We start from the raw sequence: 21,046 nt of genomic DNA, 5'->3' as shown, positions 1-21,046 counted from the left end.
AACGGTTCCGTTTTTCTTTTTCCTCCATCCGCTTGAGTGGAGGTGTAGATGGAATCGAGTAGCGTGTAAAATTCCGGCCTTCAGTTATTTTTTTTTTATTTTTAACGTAAAACGTTTTTTGGCCTGGTGCTTGGCATTTCGTGAAGCCCAGATAAAAACGTGGATGCGAGGCTGGACACTGATTGGTTGATAGGTTAGAGAGGGCCTGGGGTGCTCGACGCTCGTTGGTTAATGGGGAGGTCATGTAACACGAGGGATTGGCGAGGAGGAATGAGGTAGTTGAGGAGAAGCTCAAGCACCTGTGCGCATTGAGGTAGTGGAACTCAAGAGTGTGGAAGACTCTTGAAGATCGCCAGGTTTATCAGCCCGATTAGCGGAAGCTCATTCTTGGAACATGCTTTGATTTGTGCACATGCTACGCGTTAAACTATCTATTTAAGTGCGCTCTAAAGGTGGGAGTCTGGACTCATGCTCGAACATTTCGCCTATTGAACACGACTGCCTAGCAATTTCTATAATTTTTTCTAGATGGTTGATGTTAATTTTTGTGTGTGTATCCCACACAGAATTGGCAAATTACAATAATGGTTTGATGACTTGAGTAGGCCGCTACTTTTGTTTCGAGAGTGCAGCAGCAAAATTTTCTTTTTAAAATTCACTATTTCTATGAAGCTTTAACCACTATGTATAGTTAATGTATGTGTTCAACGTAACATTCCGTACCATTTTCCAAAATAAACACCAGCTCTAAGGTGTATGAATGTATGAAGCCAGTTTTAAGAGTATGTTGATCTTCTGCACAACTTATATCTGAGAACAACACACAGTGGTCTGCAAAAAAGGCACTGCATTGATTTATCGACTGTCGAATGTTGATGAAAACAAGAAACAACAAAAAGTCGAGCACAGTGCACAGAGCATCGGGGTATTCCTGACATAACCAGCAGTTTCAGAGGAAACATTTTATACTTGTACAAATTGTTGACGCATATTCAAATATGTTTCTAGCCAACGCACAATTTGATCGTTCTCGAGCAAGCATCTTGTTCTCTGGAGACGTTAAGGGTGGGAAACATGATCATACGCCTTTGCAAAGTATTAAAAACTAAGTCAGTTTGGCACCATTAATTCATTACTTTTACAAATTTGTTCATAGTGCGAAAACACTGCTTCTGTGGAAAGAGACGCCGGCGATATCCATGTTTGTTTACGTGTTCCATGTTTTAATGCTTTGATTTATTTTGCCCCACCAAACGATTAGAAACAAAAAAGTGGTAGAAGGTGTGGAATGGCCACATAAAGTCGGTAATTAAAAAAGAAACCTTACCAAAAAATATTATTATATCTGATACGCGATATGGTCAAACGCATGGCGTGTTCAAATAGCAGGACCATAAAAATAACAAGTGCGACAGCACACAGATGAAAGATCGTGCAATTTTTACTCTGCCCCCTTGTTGATTTATTGTGCTCCCATAAAAAACTCTTCTAAGAGCCAAGTCATCTTAATTAATCCTAATGTTGGTCAACATAACGCCAAACATTTATTAAACTCGGCCTACGTAGAAAATGTATCCTGTTACAAATACACTGGAATCACTATCACAGAAGACTTAATGTGGAATTTTCGTATTAAGACCGTGCTAAAGAAGGCAGCGAGAAGTAATGTATTTTTTCAGAGAAATTTAAATCAAGCATTACCTTTTACTAAACTCACAGCATATAAACCACGTGTTCACTCACAGCTACTCTACGAAAGCATAATTTGGAATCATCGTCAAGCCCACTTGATTAATAATCTCTAATCCTCACAAAACAAAGCGGCCTGATTCATTCATCAGAACTACTCATTTTCACGAGCATGTCAGTACACAGATCTGAATCCAGTCTTTCGGTTTTATCTATAGGTAGAAAACTGTCTCAACTGTGCTTCTTTTATAACCTGTTATAACCTTCCACATTTAAGATCCACTTATTTTCATCCTCCTTCCTCTGTATCTCTTCAGTGTGATCATTCTTTCAAAATAGAACGATTACAATCATGCACTACTTGGCACATATTTTCCCCATTTTCACTGGAATTCAACTGGAATTCCAGTGAATTCCAGTGAAAGTGGGGAAAATATGTGCCAAGTAGTGCATGATTGTAATCGTTCTATAATCGTATATGTGTCAAGTAGTGCATGATTGTAATCGTTGTAATCGTTCGTGAATTCAACTGGAACAACTGGAATTCCTTGACTGAACTTGGGTATCCGATAGTAAGCATCTTTTTTTCCGCTCCAAGTGCAAAGCCTTTTTTTTATATTTTGTATCCTTTTTCTATTTGTTCTTACTTGCCATAAATTTTTTATTGTTAGATTTTTTTAACCTTTAACTTGTTTACCCCCTCCTCATGTAAAGCATCCGGCAGATGTCTTTAAACTTGAACTTGAACTTGAACCTGAGCAAAGACCCGGACCAATTTTTGCTCAAACAGAGTATCAGCATTTGCTAGTGTTATATCGTGAACTAGAGAGCCGAGACAGGCTTTTCCTGGTGAAAGGCTTGATGTTTTAATGATGAATTCCTGGAGGTCGCGAGGTCTGGCGGCGTGCCGCACGCAGGGCTAGCGCCACCGCCGCCTGCTGGAATGCCGTCCCTTCCAGTATACCACAACTGGAAACACCGTCAAATACACAAATTTATTAGCCAGGAACTGTACACACAAACAGCGGCTATAGATTTAAAAGCGGTAAGTAACGCACGGATAGAAGATACCACCATATCGCGTAGTGATACAACTTGAGAAATGTGCTCGACTGCCAATTTCCTCAAATGGCATGCCGTTCTCCTGCTCTCCGGACTCCTGAAATGGAAGTCCGAGTATAGAGCTGGCTCGCGGCTCACGCACGTGCAGCATACGACTTATCCAAGCGATGCTGTGCCTCCTCGTAGCTGCTTGCAACGTCTGCTTGCCGGAACTTTAAGTGTCGCTTTAAAGCTGCATTCACAGTGGCGCTCGAATTCTATCCGCAAAGCCGATCTGCTCGTTCTCATCATCAAATGCGCGTGAAATTGTAGTGCTTCTTTCAGCAGCCGCGTTCGCAACCACTTTAAAAATGCTACTCAGCCGCCAGTGTGAATGCGGCGCAAGAATTAATTGCGTTACACAATATTTTTTATCGCCAGGCGGACATTATGTCCAGGAGATAATGAAACCAAAAAATGTGGATAATACGACAATTCAGGAATCAATTTTCAATTAGACATTTTATAGTATATCTTTACATTGAAGAAATAGAGACCATCAATATTGAAGGCCATCCAAATTTTCAAAAATCCTGAATCGAGCACGCAATTGGAGTTATTCATTATAAAATTTTGTTCTGAAAATCTGATGATACCGAAACCAGATGCGTGATCTCCGCCTGAAAGGCATCCATCGTCTAACGTAAGAGGGTCACGTGTTAATGACGAAATTTGCGTCACTTTTGCGACAAAGTGCGACGGAGCTGTTTGCAGCCGATGCTTTATTGCATTTCGCACTAAAGCGATAAAGGGGTATCCAAACCAAAAAAAGAGCGTAAAGCGTGCACGTTTATACAGAGGTACTTTCTTTTAATATATTGTCCGTGAATATCGCCATGTCACTATGTTTTTATGAACTTGGAATATGCACTGCACTAATAATTAGAATATTTAAAAATATATACTCTCTTGACGCGCAGGCTTGGTTGCCCACATGACGGGGACGAAGCGGCTTCCAACCTGCCAGACTCTCCTGGGGCCGAATTATGTTCGGGGAGTGACAACTTCGTAATGGCCCGAAAAGCCACGTTTGGGGAAAACAAAAATGTCTACCGTTTGTCAGAATGCAGCAAAAACATTATACGGCATGTTGTAGGGTAAGTAACACACGATGAAGAATAATGCCGGAATTTCTCTGAAACCTGCATATTAAAGCAGAGGTTATCTATTTTATCATATATGCATAGATGTTAAAGTACGGCTGACATTACTTAACTATAGAAATATTGAAAATATATGAGGTGGGTTGGAAGTGGCGTGAAGTATTTCAGAGATCAGCTTGATCCTCAAGCACAATGGCAAGCCCAATACAACTCCAGTTCTTCTTTCAAGTGCACAATAATGTGTGATTGTTTAATCCAAAATACATATTCTTACTATTGAGGAAGAGATCAAATAGTCACGCCTCTAGCGGTACGCTTCAGCTATGGGGAAAAGAAACCGAATTTTCTTGTTTGTTTTTTGATCAGAGAAATCAAAGACGACGATTCGAAGGCCGCTGCTCGTGCGACCAAAATACTGGTTAGAGCGAAGCGCTTGCCCAGAACGTGCTAGGCAAGATTCCATTTTTTTTTGTTATTTTTTGTCAGTAAACAGATGCTTGTGGAGATAACAAGCTCCATAAAGCGCCCCCTATAGTTCGATCTTTTGCCCAATAGCTACAGTCGGACTACGTAAAGCTGAGGCCCCACGGCGACCATCATTAAGGAGCGTAAAATTTGACCCCTAGATGGTGACATCGATCCGTGTTGTCTTTAGTGTTGCCGAAAAGCTGGCATGGCTCGTGGCACAGGTTTTAAAAATAAATTGGTGTCTGTGTATGTTTATTGAGCCTAAAATTTAGCCTGCCTCAAAGTGCGATTTGTCTCCCAGCTGTAGATGAGAAATTTACCCAGTGCACTACAACCGCTAGCCTGGGGTCTTTAACGTGAACCTCGCAGTAGTGCTACACGACCGCATGCCGGTACGATGCTCATCCAGATCGAAACGTGCATGAGTGGGGATCGAACCGAGGATCCCTGGGTTCCGCAGCACGAGCTTTGGCTCCGCGTGCGCCAAGCTGGTGTGCGCTTGCACACGTTCACCGCGTGGCCCCGCCAGCGTCACGCGGACTTAGCGCTGCCCAGTTTGCACGGCTGCTAAGCACACAAGCTAGCTCAGCCAGCTCATCTATGGCTGCATTTTCATAGATGCGACCATAGCTCATCGAGTCGAGATTTGGCTGTTTTGATAGGTAGTAGATTGGTAGAAGAGGAAGAAGTAAAGAGACAAGGTGGGTGTCACTGGTCCCTGCTCTATTCGATGCGCCGCGATCGTATCCATGTAAACCCAGCCATAGCCTCCTCTATTAGCGGCGAGATGTTTAGATGGCGCCCTCGTTTAATTACCTTTTGTTACTTCATTACCTTGCGAACAACAAGTTCAATGGTGTTTGTAATGAGCATGGTGAAAGCCTGAAATTATTGCGCTCTCAAAGCAACACTGCCAACGCCGTCAAAATTGAAGTTATTTCATTTCTCTTATTTGTGTCAATGAGAAATCCTTTGCTGACGTCATAGTCAGCATTCGGCCGTTTGTGGTGGGCTGAATACAACGACGCTTTCGATCATTCACGTCGCCAATACCCCCAAAGCCTGGCAGTTCGATGACGGAGCCATAGAGTTCCCGGTCGCAGATTTGGAGCGCGAGGATCTGGTAGCAGAGAGAGAGCCTGTCTCGGGGAGTCCGGTGCCCACCGTACAGCTTTTGCAGCGGCGAGAGCCCGAAACATGGTTTTCAAACCCGACAAGAAAAGAAGCGGTAGCCCAAAGAACGCGAGAAGCACGAAAGGAACATTCCATCGCTCGGAACAAGTGTGTTTCAGCTTCTCGCCGCAGCGGGGCGCCCGTTACATGACTCTTGCCTGCCGTTCTACCTTTTCACTTTCGGCGGCCGCGTCACGTGACGATCTGCCAGGCTTTGTCAGTTTAAAGGAGGCTGTGACGCAGCCCATCGGAAGATGCCAAGCTGTGGAGCTTTTATTCTCTGATATGGGCTTCTGATCCGCGGTGCAGTAATTTCTAACCGCTTTAGTGCAAGCCATCACTGATTTATAAAAAAAAGATGTGGCGGTTTAACTTCTTAATTTTTGTGGATAGAAGCAAAATAATGCTCCGCATTAACTCTTAGCAGGTTACCTCCTTGAAGACACAGGTTGACAAGGACGCCTTCTAAAGGGTAGCGACGCTTGGCGATTGACTTATCTAATGATACGATAACAATTGAAAAAAGATTGGATGTTAAAGAATACTGTTTCAACGAACAAAAAGTTAGGGTTCAAATTAGCTGGTGATGGTTGAACATATTTTAAGATAAAACCCCGAGACGAAGGAAAAACACAAAGGACTTTGTTTGTTGTGTTTTCCTTCATTTTTTTCCGTCTCGAGGTTTTGTATTTAAATACTGTTTCTCAGGAAAGCGCTGCGCTACATATGGGTTAAATGAAAGTGTCTAAATAAAAGCTGTGCTTACAGACGATGGTATTTCCTGAGGCGCCGACTACATTAGGTAGATTGAAGCCGGGGTCACACTTCTCATACATCTTAAAAATGGCAGTCTAGCAACGCGAGTCATTGCGACATCCATGGTTAGAATGCCGCGGGCCAAGTTTTCTCCTTAAACTTATTATCATGCGTTATTCGAAGCACGGATATCGCGGTGAGTGGGATCGTGTTCGCATCTGAACGCAAACTGCATTTTGTATGACGTATAAGGGCGCCTCGATGTCCTTCTGTTTAGGTTGACGCCATTCTTTGTAGTACCCAATGTCGACAGCACGTTCTCACAGGGAAAATACAAAGAAATCTGTGAAAGAAGATGTGGCTGTAGCACAGTTAAGGCCCGTTCACACATGCAGCGGAGCGCTACAAGCATAGCGCTAACCTCGCGCTAAGCGCGTGCTGATGGCAGCGTTCACCAGCTTTGTATCGCACCGTCAAAACTGTTGCTCATGGCATACGATAAGTAGCTGATGGCACGTGAGGAGCGCTACATCAGCGCTTCGCTGCATGTGAGAACCGGCCTTTAGTGCCACGAGCGAGCAGCACGATAGAACAGCACACGACAAAACATCACCCGTCAAAACAGCACCGCGTCAAAAAAGCACAGCGATAGAACAGCACGCGAGAAAACCGCACGGCGTCAAAAGAGCAGAGCGACACAACAGTACGCGACAAAACATCACACCAACAAAAGATCACGCACGGAAATGCATACTGTTTTGAGGGAGTCTCCTGACTCCATCAAAAATTGAATCTGATTCCACTGGAGAGAGTTCGCTGGCCACGCCAGGTCGGAAGAGGGTCACCTGGCGCTATTGGATAATCGAGTCACTAGATTCTACGGGGAGGGGGGGGGGGGGGGGGGGCAGATCTGGTGCATTGACTCCACTGAACGCTAGAATCTTATATTTTATTTGAGAGGTATCACTACAGGCACATCTCTGGACTACCCCGAAGGGAGTCAGCGTTTACTCCTTTTTTATAGTGCATGCCTGCAATGAGCGCGTTGTTTGCGAGCTTCCTAAGACCGTCAAGAGCGTAGGAGCAGCGCTTGTACCGTCTGCGTGTTTCTTCTCCTTCTTCCGTGTTTGTTTGCGCTGTTTTTTTTACATTATGATCAACGAATACCAACTAGCCCAACTCTCGACATTAATTCAGTTTATTTCTTGTTGAAGCTTTTTCCCTTTCGCTCCACCATTTCTTCAAATGGAAATAAAAATTATTATTATTATTATTATTATTATTATTATTATTATTAATATTATTACACCGCTGCCGGGTTCAGTCCCACAAGCCGCTATTGGCTTTTGACGGACCCGCATATGTATGTATTGTATCTATATTTGTGCAATAAACATTATTATTATTATTATTATTATTATTATTATTATTATTATTATTATTATTATTATTATTATTATTATTAATTTGTTAACGTTTTATGTAGATACAAATTGAGCACCCTATTTATCTAAAAATAGGATGAAGATCACAATTGACTAGTTTAGTAGAACTGTTAAAGAAATAGTTTATTTGACATGCATGCCTGTTTTACATACATTCAGTAAGAAAATGACAACCCAAGGGAGTGTCAATGAGGGTCTTTGTGTTACACTGGGACACAACGTTCCGTACTCTATGGCAGATTCTAGCGTAAGGCGTTGAACCCTGTGGGATGCATCCTCCTTGACCCATCGATGATCTTCTGATGGGTAAATCACTGCTCGGTCTTCAAGGCCTCGATGGACCGGTACGGGTTAGGATGTTGAAACCTGATCGAAGGCTGAGACGGTACACGCAGCGCTTGTACCGTCTGCGTGTTTCTTCTCCTTCGTCCGTGTTTGTTTGCGCTGTTTTTTACATTATGATCTTCAACAAGAAGCTTGACTGGCCCTCAGCCCCATCGGCAGCCAGTGAACAAACAGTTTTCGTGCAATAAGAAAAAAAAATCATACAGAAAATTATACATTATAAAATGGGATAACTGAAACAAGACACAGAACACTTAAATATGTAAAACTATATTACGCAACTCTTTAGGAGATATCGTTCCAATATTTCTATTTTCTTCTTCAAAGTTTTTAAGAAGCTTTGGAAATAAATACCGAAGCCTTTGTTGCCCATAATTTGACCTGCATGTGGGAACCCTCCAATGTTCATTATGGCGGGTCAAGTAAACCGTATTATTTTTTTCTAGTCTAACTATCTTGTTTAAAAGAACAATTTCTTTTTTAATTTCATTCTTAATGGTGAGTAGAAGTCTGTAATCAGATAGCTTATGAATTTTTAATATTTGCAGATTACTAAACATATTTTCAGTGTGAGAGTCATAAGGCGCGTTAAAGATGGCTCTTAACGTTTTTTTTTTTTTTTTTTTTTTTGAGGCAGATAAATTTTGTTTAGGTTGGATGCCGTTGTTGTGCCCTAGACAAGGTTACAATAACTGAGGAGTGAGTAAAACAGTGCATGGTAATGTAAATGATTAATTTCACGCGAACTGGTAGAAATTGGCTGTGGCGATACGTTAAACCAACAACACGTGACAATTTGGAAACCAAATAATTTACATGGCTATCCCATGACATATTTTCAGAAAAAAAGACGCCTAGTGTTTTAAAATTTTCCACGATCTCTATCGGACTTGAGCTAAATACTATAGGCCTTGGCATAAATATTTGTTTATTTTTCGGACGAAAGAAAATAGCCTTTGTCTTTGCAGTGTTAATACTTAGTCCATTTTCCTTTGCCCACGCTGCCAACCTTGACAAAGTAAAATTAACAGCATCCGCAGTTTCATCGCTATTTAAAGAGGAAAGACATATACTAGTGTCGTGTGCATAATTTACAAATTTAGCAACAGGATCTATATTCACAATATCGTTTATATACAGGTTAAAAAGGAGGGGCCCTAACATACGTCCCTGTGGAACCCCTGAAATAATACGCTTTCTATCGGACGAATGACCACTAATGTTAATATATTCAAAGCGGTGACTGAAGTATGAATTGAGGAGTGCTAACGGCAACCCTCGAATACCATAGTAATTATGTTTGCAAAGCAGAATGTTATGATCCACGAAGTCAAAGGCTTTAGTAAAATCTACGAACACGCAAACAACCGTTCTTTTTTCGTCAAAATTCTGTAAGATATATTCTTTTTGGGACAAGAGGGCTGATTCCGTGGAACGATTTTTTCTGAAACCAAACTGCGAAGATGAGCGTAAATTGTGTTTATTAGCAAATCGTACGAGACGGTACTGCATTACTTTTTCGGTGCCTTTAGAAAATAAGGGAAGAATTGAAATTGGCCGATAATTGCTGAAATTATTTTTATCTCCTTTCTTGTGAAGGACAGATACCTTCGCCACCTGCATCGCCGTAGGAAATACTCCAGACGAAAAACAAAGATTAAAAAGATGGGTTACGTACAGCACCATTATATCAATAACGAACTTTAGTGGGCGTATTTGAAGACTATCGCAATCGCAGCTAGAGCTGTTTTTAATTGCCTAAATGTAAAAAATACCTCAGCATCTGTGACAGGTTGAAGAAACATAAAATGACTATTTCTGACTTCAATGTATCTGCAAGGATCAGTACTAACGTTTGTTGTAGATAGATTCGCAAAATATTCGCTGAAAGCATTAGCTAAGGAAAAGCCGCTTAGATGCACACCGTCCAGGTGAATATTAATTATCAAGTGGCTGATGGCTTGAACCATGATTTAACACTGAATTAATTTTTTTCCAAACCAAGTCCGCCCGACCATTTGTATCCCTAAACACCTTATCATGATACTCAGCTTTAGCTGTACGTAATAATTTTGTTAGTTGGTTGCGATATATTTTAAAAGGCCGTAGACTTTGCGGGTCTCTAGGTTTAACGAATGATTGGTACATCGCGTTCTTTGTTTTAATTTTTTCAAGTAAATCAGGTGTTATCCACGGTTTTCTGATTTTTTTAGTTGCCTTAAACGTTTTGTACGGAAAATGACGACTATAAATGCGTTTAAATAGTTTTAGGAAATGTCCATAGACTTCATCTACATCTTCTGCACCAAACATATCACACCAATTAGTATCTGCAATCTCTTGTCTGAATGCATTCAGCCTTCCGGTGGTTATATGTTGAAACGGGTACGATACATTATTTCTATTGTGTTTAGGGTTCCTAGTTTTCAAACAGACGAATATTGGAAGGTGATCACTTAAATGGTAGCTTATAACTCCGGATTTTATATTTTCACTATCGGCGTTGCTAATAAATAGGTCAATTAATGTTTCAGAGCTTACAGTAACTCTTGTTGGAATATTTATTATGTTCATACACCCATTGGTTTCTGTGATCATATTCATTTCCCTCTTCAATGCAGTATATTTCAGCATGTCAATATTAAAATACCCACCACAAATTACGGTATAACCATTATCATTGACGAAACGAAGGTATGTGTTGAAAAATTCCAAAAAGTTCTCACTATTGCCATCTGGAGGCCGATAAAACACACTTATTACTACACACTTCGCGCGCACTGTTCATACTTCAAAGTCCCGTATAATACACGAATAATCTGACAACAGTTCACAGTTAATTGTGTCTTTAATTAGTAGACATACTCCGCCACCTCGGTGAGTAGCACGATTTAAGGAAAAGCTAACGTATCCAGGAAGTTTCAAAATATCACTATCATTACGATACCACGTTTCTGAGAACATTACTACGTCGAACAAAAAAGGAACCTGATTAAAAAACACTTCCAAGTCTATATTTTTATTTCTAGCCAGATTGGGCATTTACATGAAAATATTTCGTGAAAGCATGGCGTTCAGTACCAAGATATGCTTCAAGGTCACATGGAACTAAACAATCATGACCAAGCATTAAAACAATAAACGACCAACTGAACTTTCAAAGAAAGGGAAAGAGATTACTGCAGCTTTCGCAGGTCATACTCACATCTGACAACAGCTGCGCGCTCGCCCACCCCACGCCTGACAAGAATCTTTCCATTTTGGTGCCATACGAACTGATAGGACCTTTGCTTTGCCCATTCTTTTGTGATCCAGAGAAGTGCCTTGTTTTGTATGGTTAAGTTTTCTAAAATATAAATGCTTCGCTTACCGCGTTCAAGTTGTTCTTTTTTATTCGGAAGCCGCTCGTCGCGTTTTTCTTGTTGTGCAAAACGTATGATAATTCTAGGTACTTCGTCGAGCTTCGATGGCAGTCTGTGAAGAGCTACTAGTCATCAGGTTTTCATTTTCAGTTGGTGGAACATTGTGAATTTCCAGATTTAAACGCCTACTGCGCCACTCAACGTCATGTAGGCCCGACTTCAGTGCCTGCATTTCCGTTGTGTGATCAGTATTCTCAAGGAATTCGACGCGCTTTTTTTAGATCATTAATTTCCTGACCATGCTTTCGCACTTCTTCCAGTAGCTCTTGATAGTCTTTCGACATAACTAGAATGGATTGGTCGATGCTGTCAACCGTTTCCCTAAGACCTAGAAGGCTCTCTAGCTTGGCGTTTATGCTGACAAGCATGGTTGGTATATCAAGGGTAGTTTCCTTGCTGGCACTTCTCTTTTTTGCATTTACACATGTCAAGCTCCGCCAATTTTTCCGAAGACAGTCACCCTTCGATCTACTAGTTGGTCGTTGAACACCCGAGCAATCTCCAAGGTGGTAAGAAAATTTGCACTCAACACATATCACGAAAACCCCATCACCCGGCAACGGCTGATCACACGCTAAACAGGTGTCGTGCTGGGCGCCAGCCACGTTACTGTATCCCTTTCATAGTCGGCATAAAAAGGCTATTCAATGACGCTAAGGGATGCAGTCGGCGGCAAAAGCATGCAAAATCTAAGGCAGAGCAAGAATAGCGCTCACCTGTAGGCAGAAAAATGCAGTTTTACACACTGTACTGAGCGTTTGCCGCCGACTGCGAATACTGTTGTGGCGGGAACGCTTTTATCTTCGGAGAGGGTGCCGAAAACTGCGCCGAGACACTACGATCCTCGCGGCGGGCTGATAGCGTTGCTGTGGGCAGGATGACTCGTCAGTGAAGACAGCCTCGCAGCTTGTTCGGTACGCAGTTGACGAGGAATTGGTCCGGTCGAGGCGCAGAGGTGTGCTTCCATGGTAGACCACAGCGCATCGGAAACTGTAGGCAGAAAAACGCAGTTTTACACACTGTACGGAACGTTTGCCGCCGACTGTCAATCAGTCATTAAAAAAAATCATGAGCCATTCCACTCTGGGAAGGTGGATGACCATCGAAGCTGTTTAGCACACGACACAGACCCGCCCCGAGGAGCCGGAGAAAAATAGACACGCGCGACGGGACCGCCACCCGGCGGAAAGTAGAGACGCGCGACGGGACCGCCACCTCGGGAGAGCGGAAGGAAAAGGAACTAGTCACGCAAGCACTTGGAACGAGGATAAACAGAGGGCGGTGCATGGCCGTCGAAGGGTCGCACAGCGGAAAATCTTTGAGAAATTGTACTTGACAATTTTGTTTGACAAATGGCTGACCAACTACACGCTGTGTAAATATCCACACATGCCCAATTATTATAAGTATTATTTTGAGAAACATTTATTAGCTACCTGAGAGTCTACTGATCTTGAATATGGTGCCTATTGATAACTAATATACTGAATAGACCTATTGCTAAATTCTCCAAGCATCAAGGGGAATGCAGAAAATGCTGTTCCACGCGCCGCACGTGACGGCGTCTGCAGTAGTAACTGTTCTTAAACAAAAGCCTAAAACAAATGGCATCTTGCACGTGCATTCGTCACCGTTTTATTTTGGGTTATTTACTTCGAATCCTTTTTACGGGGAAGGCGTGGGTGTGCCGCTTGTGCGGTGGCGCGAACGGACAATTTTTACTCACTGCACACGAAAAATCCATGGAACCCTAGCCATAAACAACTTCGCTGTGAAAGACGACATGATACTTAACTTCATTGTCGTGCGGAGGGAAGGTTTTATATTACTGAACATCCACGAAACGTTATAATTAGGTAATGATATAAAGTCCTATAGCGGTAGGTAATAAAATGTAACAGCCATACACATGTTCTCAACACGTTAAAACAAATACAGGGTGTCACAAAAAAAAATTACTACACGTTGTTTTTTACCGCAAAAATAAACTAGACATCGCCTAACGCTCATTCTTCGCCCGAAGGTAGCGCCAAAGGTCTTTTTATTTATTTGAATATACTATTAGTCCTCACAACGGGGACCGTGAGCAGCAAACGTGAACATAAAATAGCCACGCGGAACATTGTGTACAAACACAACATTACCAGCGTACTCTAGGGTTATATTATCAAACACAATAGAAACACACTCACAAAAAAGAAATACACAAAGCACTGTAGGCAACAGATTTAGATGCATAAATCTTACAATAACTTTTGCAGACCTCTCATAAATTCAGAAACGGCGTTGGCTGCAACAGTGCTTTCTGGCAGTGCATTCCACGCCTTTATCGTTCGGAGGAAATATGAATTTTTAAAGCAATTTTCGGCGTAACGATATTCTTCAAGTGTTCTAGTGTGTTTGTTTTGCGTAATTCTAGAGGTATGGAGTCTTATCAATCTCCCTTTGTCTAGCAGAAGTGTCCCGTTTAAAATCAAATCAAGCATTTTCAAGCGTTTATTCCTCCGCCTCTTTTCCAGCAGATTGATTTCTGCCCTGGAGCTCAGTTCCGTGGGTGAATCTAGCCTCCTGTACTTCGAGAAAATAAAGTGCAACGGCAATCTCTGAATCCTCTCTAATTTTAATAATAACTTCTTTGTGTACGTGCCCCACATTTCACTGGCATATTCTATACTCAGTCTTATCATCATCTTAAAGGCTAACAGTTTAGTTTCCGGAGTGGCCATTTTTAACGACCTTCTCAATGACCAATGTTTACCTGTAGCTTTCTTACTTATATTATTAATATGATTGTTCCATCGAAGATCGCTGGTTATTGTTACCCCTAAGTATTTAAATTCGTTTACTCTAGACAAAGGCTTTCCGTTTAACTGGTACTTATGCAACACAGGAGTTTTTTTTTTTTTTTTTATGTGTCATTGACATGCAAACGGTCTTTTCCAGGTTTAAAGACATCTGCCAGCTTTCACACCACTTGCTAATTCTTTGTAAACAACCGTTCAACTCGATGGAATCACTGTCATCGTTTATATAATTATATAAAATGCAATGCCCAGCGAAGAGCCTTGCTTTTTCAGTAATGTCACGAGGGACGTCATTTATAAAAATTAAAAATAACTAGGGTCCGAGTACAGATCCCTGTGGGACTCCCGAGTAAACTTCTCGAAGCATCGAATCACGCCCATCAATACTCACAAACTGTTTTCTAAGAGTCAAGAACGCTTCAATCCACTGCAGGAGTTAGGAATTCACTAGCAAAGGCTCTAGCTAACGAGCAGCTTATTATGGTTCACTTTGTCGAAAGCCTTCTGGAAGTCTAAAAATATTATGTCGACCTGGCCTCTATTGTCAAGAGTCGGAGAAAAATCGTGAACTAATTCCGTTAATTGTGTAGTGGTAGGTAAACCTTCTCGAAACCCGTGTTGCTTGCTATCAAGTACTTGATAAGCATCTTCAGGGACTGCCTTCTTCAGGACGTCCTGAAGAAGGCAGTGTCACCGCCGAAACGTCGACGGACGTCAGGCCCTTTCTTATTTTTATTCATTTTTTTTTATTTTTTATTCTTTTTTTTATTTTTCATTTAACAATTTATTTTTGTAAGTTCTTGTGTGTTAACTTTGACCTTTACTCCGTCCTTTTTAAAAGTTTCTTTCCCGCGTAATTAGCGTTATTGTGCCCAGTCTTCATTATTCCCGTAAAACCAATACAACTTTTTTTCGGCACTTCACCCTTTTTTCTTGCGTGACTTTTTTCGCCATTAATTTAGATTTTTATTTTTATCATCCTACAGCTGCTGTGTCCGCGCACATTACTTTGCCTATATATATATATACATATATAATTTCTGGTTCATTCCTGATATAAAAGGGAACGGAAACGATAAGCTCGACAGATTTTTTTTTCAGTGTATTTATTATTCAGGCGGTGGAGTAAGAAGTGACGTTTCTCCCCCCTATCAGGGATCGCCAGTTTCACCGATCGCTATTTTGTCCCTTCTCAGGCGATTGCACTAGGACTCTTTTCTGATACTTTAAATATAGATTTCCTTATGCTGAATAAAAATTAAAAAAAAAATTGTATATTGAAATAGTAGTACAAATGTCTAACAATATCGTGTTTATGATCTTTAGCAAAGTAATGAATATTATTACGTGAGGTCAATTTAAGATATTTTAATGACTGATCGTACCAGAAAGCTATTTTTTTATTTAATATAATTTGTTATTTTATGTACAAACTAAAATGTGTGTTATAGGTTTGCCTAATTTCTTTATCAAAAACCAATGTCAGTCGTGACCAGTTATGACTAGGGTGTGTACTTTCCGGTGTTTATTTGTGAGAAAAATCGGCGGATGTTTTTCGGTGTTTATTTATTTTCAAAACACCGGTGTATTTCGGTGGAACGTCTCACGACGAGGCTAAAAACGGTGATTATCGGTGAAAAAAAAGCGATTGATCACAGACAGAGAGTTCCAATTTGGCCAAACACAATGTGGAAAAGGCACGTGAGAGCCTACCCTCCACTGTGTTAATTTTTCCACAAAAGGGGGCCATGGGAGACACAATAGGAGAAAGGCGTATGAGAGCTTAGCTTCCACTGCGTTCACCAGACGCTTTTGACCCCCAGAAAGGAGGCGGACTGACGCCACCTGCAAGCCATGTATAAACACTGGAAGAATGCAGGATCCACGAGATAATACGTTTGACCAACCTCTACGGGGAAATGATTTCGCTAGGTCGGAAACTAGCAACGACCGGTGTTTTTCGGTTTTAACCAGGGCAAAAATATCTAACCACCGGTGTTTTTCGGTTTAAACCGATTTTATATTTTCGTCACCGACGGATGTTTATCGGTGTTTTTCGGTTAAAACCGGATAATGCACACCCTAGTTATGACACATAAATTACAGATGGTTGCTTTCATCTCAACATCACGCAGGCTAAAAGGTCTTATTTCTAATTTGATGGCAAAAAAATATATGTTTTGTTGGCATTTCTGAAATGAAGGAAGGCGCCAACCGCACGTTGCCCAGATTTTTCGTTCCCGAGTTACGTAGCATAGAAGCTGCAGTGGCAGAAACTAGTATTCTTGCCTGCCGTTGCAGGTTGCGTGTTTGACACTCTCTGCTGCCGCTACTGTTTTTCCTACATCATTTTAACTTTTTCTCCTCATGTAATAGGTACTATAGAGATACCTTGATGTATCAAAATATTTTTCAGAAGTTTACGTTTTTTTTTTTGTTTTTTGTTTTTAAGTCAAGCTCGTTGTTAGGTCAATTTTCGGTCAACTTTGACAGGTCCTTACTTTGTGTGTCCTTAACATACATTGTTGTTCTTTAGCTCTATCGAAAGCCCAAGCAAGCCCCTTATAGATATAAGAATACCATTATGATATGTTGACTAGCCGCTCCGCCACCTTCACGTAAACGTTGTGAAAAATAACAAATGTTGAAAGTTTGAATTCGATTTTCTCAAAAACACCATTTTTAATCATTTGTATGTCTTCAAATTATTTTAGATATAGTAGTCGACAATAAGAGATCAATCTAGAAATGTAATATTCTGGTTGTATGTACTCTCTTTCAGCCACAATCATGTAAAATATATCCTGATTTGACTAGAATACAGCAACCTTATCGACATTGTGCGCCTCTACGATTTCGAAAATATATTTGTATTTTTGTTTACGTTTTTTTTTAAAGACCGCTTCGTAAGAATGTTTTTTTCTAGAATGTGATGTACGTTTGAAAAGGAATGACGCGTCGCTGGCTAAGCTAGGACTAGAACATGAAGACGTATTGGAGATAGCATTGTAAGAGTGCAGTGGCAAATTGATAGAAAAACAAACAAAAATAAAAGCTGTTTACAATCCCCTGTAACGCAGAATTAGAGCGCAGCTCTTGAGCAGGAGGAGGGGAAGGTACGGAGAGGAGGCTGTTCCTCTCCTCTTATTCCCTTCCCCCGCTAAATTTAGCGGAGAAACCTGTCCGCTAAATTTAGCCGGGAATTTTTTCCGCTAAATTTATCGGTTAGTTTTTTTGGCTAAATTTAGCGGGGAAAGTTTTTCCGCTAATTTTAGCGGGGAAATATTTTCCACTAAATTTAGCGGGAAATTTTTCCCGCTAAATTTCACGGAGAAATTGTTCCGCTATATATAGTGGGGCATTTTTCACGCAAAAATTTAGCGGGAAATTTTTTCAGCTAAAGTTAGCGGAAAATATTCCCGCTAAATTTAGAGGGGGTAATTTTCTGCTAAATTTAGAGGGGAAATCTACGCATAATGCACCGCGCGGTTACGCCGACGGCGACGGCGACGCCGCTCAAGCCGGAAACGGGCGCCTAAGAGCTGCGCTCTAAAACATTTCGATGCTGGATTTTTTAGAGCGCAGCTCTTAGGGGCCCGCTTCCGGCTTGAGCGGCGTCGGCGTCGCCGTCGCCGTCGCCGTCGCCGTCGGCGTAACCGCACGGTGCATCATGGGAAATGTCCCATAATGCACCGTGCGAGCCCCCACCGGGCTCACGTGACCTCGTGGGGGGCACGTGACCCCCCCGAGGTCACGTGACCCCCCGAAGTCACGTGACTCCGCTGAGGTCACGTGACCCCCTCCTCGAGGTCACGTGACCCCCCGAGGTCACGTGACCCCCGCCGATGTCGCGTGACCCCCGATGACGTCATCGTCACTGATGACGTCACCGGCATCCACATCGTCATCATCACTGATGACGTCATCACTGATGACGTCATCACTGATGACGTCACCGGCATCCACATCGTCATCGTCATCATCACTGATGACGTCACCGGCATCCACATCGTCATCATCACTGATGACGTCACCGGCATCCACATCGTCATCGTCATCATCACTGATGACGCCACCGGCATCCACATCGTCATCGTCATCATCACTGATGACGTCACCATCATCCACATCGTCATCGTCATCATCACTGATTACGTCACCGGCATCCACATCGTCATCGTCATCATCACTGATGACGTCACCGGCATCCTCATCGTCATCGTCATCATCACTGATGACGTCACCGGCGTTCGCATCGTCATCGTCATCATCACTGATGACGTCATCAGCGACGTCACTGAGGACGTCACCAACATTCGCATCGCCATCGTCATTATCACTGGTGAAGTCATCAGTGACGTCACTAATGACGTCATCGGTACCCGTATCGTCATCGTCACTGATGACGTCATCAGTGACGTCAGTGATGACATCATTGGCATTGGGGGTCACGTGACCCCCCTGGTTAGTTTAACCCCCCCCCCAGTGCCCTTCCCTCCTCCTCCTCAAGAGCTGCGCTCTAATTCGGCGTTACAGAGAGTTGTAAGCGGCTTTCACTTTTTTAACAAGTTTCACAAGTGGACAAAAAGATACATTCTCCAATTCTTCATCAGACGCGCCCTGCGAAGAGCCATATGGCTCGAGAAAGCGCATGTGAAATCACGTGCTGTCATCTTGAACTTCGATTTTGCTGAAAGCTGGAGTGTCGTGATCCAGCGTGAAGTCGTCGCATTATTACACCAACAGAGTCAAGTTGACAGTGCGACATCGATCTTGTGGTGTACAAACTAGGGCGCCTTCATGTGCGCTTTCCTTAGGGTGGAGACATCTGACACTTTCGTCCCACACTTTTATTTTTCTGTTTTGTTCAGAAGCGCGTGAAAGAGCGTGTCCCTGCACGCGTTTGTGGCGCTAACTGTGCTATGGCGACATTTTGTTTTCGTTGATTTCTTAGTATTTTATCCGTGAGCACATGCTGTCGGCATCGGGTACATCAAAAGGTGGCGTCACTCTAAACAGAACGACATTGAGGCAGCCTAGTACAATCACGACATACGTCTTCTACAGGTAGAGGAATAAACGTCACCGGTGCTCTTAAGTTATAGTAGGTAACGTCACGGACGCTTGCTAATCGTCCGTATACACTGCAGGGAGGCGAGGGAAAAACTGTTTCCATCCTACAGGCGGCCCTGTCGCTCTGGAGATAAGGGAACATGGAGTCGAATGATCAGTTCGAGTTGTTCAATGATGTGCGTGAAAAGCATGGTGGATCTCCTTGTAACCGATTCATATTCTCGATACTTTCAAGTAGCACTCCTTGAAGACCAATTACCTGAAACAACCATTATAAGAGTAACGTTGACTTTCGCTAGACACGGGATACCTGAGACGGTCATAACAGACAATGGGCCCCAATTTCCATCGGCGTTCGTGTCTTCTAGCAAGGAATGGGGTTTGGACACGTTGCATCAAGCCCAAAATATACCCATAAGTGACGGTGCAGCAGAAGCGGCGTCAAGGTAGCGAAAAATGAAGTTTAAGAAGTCAACGGACCCTTTTACAGCACTTTATCCATATCGTGCGACACCATTAGCTTGTGGATTCAGTCCAGGAGATCTCCTGTTTTGCAGGGAAATTCGAACTCAAGAGCCGGTTCCACCACATTTGCTCTATCCGAAAGCGCCGGACCTCTCCCTGTTGCGAGAAACAGAGAGCCGAGCACAACACTAGAGAGCGTCTGACTTCGACGGGCGTTACAGAGTTAGAAGCTTGTCAAAGCTTGAGCCTTCACAAAAAGTATAGATAAAGGGCCTGAAGAAAGGGTAGACATACTTAGGAAGGCCGATTTGCCACGCTCATATTGGGTGTCCCGAAAGGATGCAATCGCCCGGCGAAACACGAAGCTTTTGGTTGTTGACCGAAGTGAGAATAAGGAGGACGACGAAATTTTCTACGATTGATTGCCAGGTAAAAACTTATACAGAGGCCACCAGGAGGATTGCCCACTTGATATTCAGGTGGAGCCGCAACGCAGCAACCAGGAAGTTAAAGTTGTTTGTCCTCCCGGTGGTGTGGGAGGCAAGTTCCGCTCCGATAGTCTGGAGCGTGGTGGCACGAACGTCGCTGAATGACCGGTCGACTCACTGCTTGAATAGAACTATGTGCATTTATTTACACTCTAGTTACAAGTCCCAACTTGGGAGACCATCCTGCCTTGGCAAAGTCTCGACCCCCGTCTCCAATTTCTCTCCATCAAATCCAAAGTCCGAATCCCTCAAACTCCTCTCCACACTCTTTTTATAGGCCCGTAAGAGCCTCCTTTCCCCTCAGGAACCGACCAATCTCTTCAAATTCCACCACTCATACGTGGTACATTGTTTTCCAATGGTCGGCGAGCTGTCATCCTGGCGCTTCAACAGCCAAACCCAAATTCTTTGTAGAGTTGTTCTCTGCAATTTTCCCAGTCTGACTGGCGCCAACCGCTAAGTTGTTGCATCGGGCAAAAAGCGACAATTTTACACTAAGCGGCAAAACCCTCTATATACAGGAACATTCGGCTAAAAGCCACAAGCAGCTGCAAGAACGGGCTGTCCCAGGGATCTGTCCGAGCAGACTCCCGAAGCCCGAGACGTTTCTTAACGACCGCGGGGGAACCGCTCCCGCATCTCGGCCGCTCTGCCCAAGCAAATGCTCCCTCCAAAACGCTAACACCCACAAAGAAAGCTAACAAAAACAACAAT

At 42.7% G+C, this 21,046-nt stretch overlaps 1 protein-coding gene across 1 annotated transcript in view; it reads left to right on the top strand.

Annotated features, from left to right (window-relative positions):
- Positions 1 to 21,046, top strand: part of LOC121837810 — a 151,618-nt gene that overhangs the window by 105,324 nt on the left and 25,248 nt on the right. The window lies entirely within an intron of this gene.

The sequence above is a fragment of the Ixodes scapularis genome, unplaced genomic scaffold (genome assembly GCF_016920785.2).
Source record: "Ixodes scapularis isolate PalLabHiFi unplaced genomic scaffold, ASM1692078v2 PGA_scaffold4__175_contigs__length_147842914, whole genome shotgun sequence".
Lineage (NCBI taxonomy): Eukaryota > Metazoa > Arthropoda > Arachnida > Ixodida > Ixodidae > Ixodes > Ixodes scapularis.
The sequence above is the reverse complement of the archived record's forward strand: the minus strand, read 5'-3'. Positions and strand labels throughout refer to the sequence as shown.